Here is a 2,769-nt window from a genome sequence, read left to right on the forward strand (position 1 = left end):
CAGGCCTTGGCCAGGGGGGTGGACAGAGGGGCAGCCCACGGGGTGCCTGTGGGGAGCCCCAGGCCAGCTGAGCTTCCTCCGGGCAGATGGAATAAGAGTTCTGCCGATGAAGACGAGGCCCCTGCCTCCTAAAATGTCAGCAGAATTCTTTTCTTCTTTTTATTGCCTTTGAGACATATGCTGACTTGGTCAAAATCGCTTAGGCAAGATGTGACTGATGATGTATGAAATGAAAACTCCTTGCCCAGTGCTGGGAGGCCAGCGAGAGACGGGTGCGGACACTCGCCCGGGGCGGGCCAGACACAATAACGCCCCTCACATTTCCAGGCCATCTTTCATCCAGGGGAGCGGGCCCCAGGTGTGGAGCAGACTGGGGCAGATCTGGTTACAGCCCAGGAGTCCAGCGCTGGGTGCCTGTGCTTGGGGAACCACAACTGGGGGTGAGTGGGTGGGTGGGAGACTGGCTGCTGGGGGAAATGGGATAGGCCCCGGGGAGCTCCTGGGCCCTGGATGGCATGGGGGTGGTGGGAGCTGCTGGGGGACAATGAGAGGACGGAATGTAAGGATTTTCCTTTCACCTCTCATTCCACTTGCCTGCTCTGCCTGCTTGCTCACTCAAGCTGGATCTCCCAGAGTCAGGATAAATGTGCTTTTCTCTGCTTGGCCAAAAAGCAGACCGTATGAAACATTTGTTGTTATTCTTAAACTTAGGAGACTTTCCTGTTAACATATTTTCCTTTTCTTACTGATGCTGGCTAACATTTATCAAGTGCTTTCTCTGTGCCCCAGGCCCTTACAAAGTCCTTTACGCGTATTGAATTTAAGTTCTGAATCCTCACCACGCCAATTCTAGGAGACAGGCAGTATTACCCCGCGCCCCCCCCTCCCCCCCCGCCAATTATACAAATGGGGGAACTGAGGCACGCAATTGCAAGTGGCATGGCTGGAGTGTGAAACAGGTGGGAAGGCTGCTGTCTCCCACCCAAGACTTTCTCTAAACAATTGTGAAGCCTTTGCTATGGCCTCAGCTCTCAGAGCAGCATCTGATGTAATCCCAGCCAGATATTTCCTGCCTGCACGTTTGCATTCATTCATTCATTCAGCAAGCAAGCATTCACTGAGGGGTTGGTGATTTCTTGGGGACTCCTTTGGGAGAGAAAGAAGGGAAAATAAAGAGCCCACCCCTTCTCCAGCATGGGTCACAGGAAAGATAAGGCTAAATAGGGGGCTGTGGGAGTTCAGAGGAAACCTTATCTCTTCCAGATCTCAGGTATGGAGAGCATGTTGTCTCTTCATCTTGTGTGAGAAAAGATGGCTTCTCAGAGGAAGGCTGGTGGGGCAAGGGGACTGGGAGATGCCTTAGCCTGGCACCTGCAGTCAGTCCTCAGTCCACCATGCTCTTAGGTATTGGCTGTGCTTATTACTATTCATTCAGCAGGTACTTATTGAGCACTTGTGTGCTCCAGGCTCATGTGGGCTCAGTGAGATGCACAGAGGGGTAGACTATAATCCTTCCTTCAGGGCCTTCACAGGGTTGAAGGGGGACAGGACAGATGCTGACCAATCAGCTATCATATGCAAATTGGTAGTAACAGTACCTGGCACCCTCACCCCAGCCTCAATTGCTGGTTAAAATCTCCCCAAAAGATTGGATAGTGGATTAAAAGCAGAGAAAGCTGCTGCAGAAGCGTAATATTTTAGACTTTGAAAGAAGCAAGCACCTTCATCCCAGCTGGCATTGGGGGTGGCCAGGCAGTGGCATCAGCTTTGCTCCTGGAAGGCCAGCCCTGGGAGGTACTGGCAGCTCGGTGGCCTGGGTTCTGCTGCTTGCTCTGCAGGGCCTGTGCACCTGCTGGGATGCCTTCCCGGGGAAACCTTTCTCTTTCTCATCTTCCTGGGACTCGGGTCAGTGGCAACTCTTCCAGGAGATCCTGTTCCCACCTCCTACCATGTCACCTTGTTTATTTCATCCTGTCACTTACCACAGGGAATTGGTCTGGGTTGCACACTCTCCAATGAACACCACACGCCAGCTGGCACTCTTCCGCCTGCCTCAGTAGGCCTCATCGTCCACACTGCCTACCCTTGACCCTCCTGCGTGCCCCACTCCCCCGGGCTCCAGCAGTTAGGCACACCGCCCGCTTCCCTGAGAGAATCCATGGAGAAGCACAGCCTCCTGCCCTACCCCAAACTGTACTTAGGTTCTTGCTTTGTCTCCCCTGGCCTGAAAGCCAGCTCCGTGATGGTAGCCACTGTGTGGACTCACTGCTGCACTTTCCAACCCAGTACTGTGCCTGGCACCGGGATGGTCCGCATGACTTCCAGGGTCCAGTACAAAATGAAGGGGGTGGGGGGCTTTGTTCATAGGTTATAGAGAATTGTAACATGGCAACAGCAGAGCATTAAGCCCAGTGTGGAGCCCTTCTGATTGTGGGGGCCTGGGCACCTACACGGGTTGCAAACTCATGAAGCCCACCCTGCCTGACACCCAGGAAGTGCTCAACAAACTGTGCTGAGGGGAAGGGTGATGGATGAAGGGCAGGTGGAGGGTGCCTTTCAGAGTGCTTTGACTGACAGGTGGGCAGAAGCTCAGCCCTGGGTGTTGGATTCAGGGTTCCTTCTATCTCAGCCTGGGTGGGCCTGTGCTGCAGGGCCTGCCTGTGGGATATGAATGGCTGGGACCTGCAGCCTTGCCTACGCTTCTCTTTGCCTTCTCTGGCCTCTCCTGTGTCCACCCATGTGGGCCGGCAGGCTGCCATCTTTTCCCAA

This window comes from Myotis davidii, unplaced genomic scaffold, assembly GCF_000327345.1.
Source record: "Myotis davidii unplaced genomic scaffold, ASM32734v1 scaffold75, whole genome shotgun sequence".
Classification (NCBI taxonomy): domain Eukaryota; kingdom Metazoa; phylum Chordata; class Mammalia; order Chiroptera; family Vespertilionidae; genus Myotis; species Myotis davidii.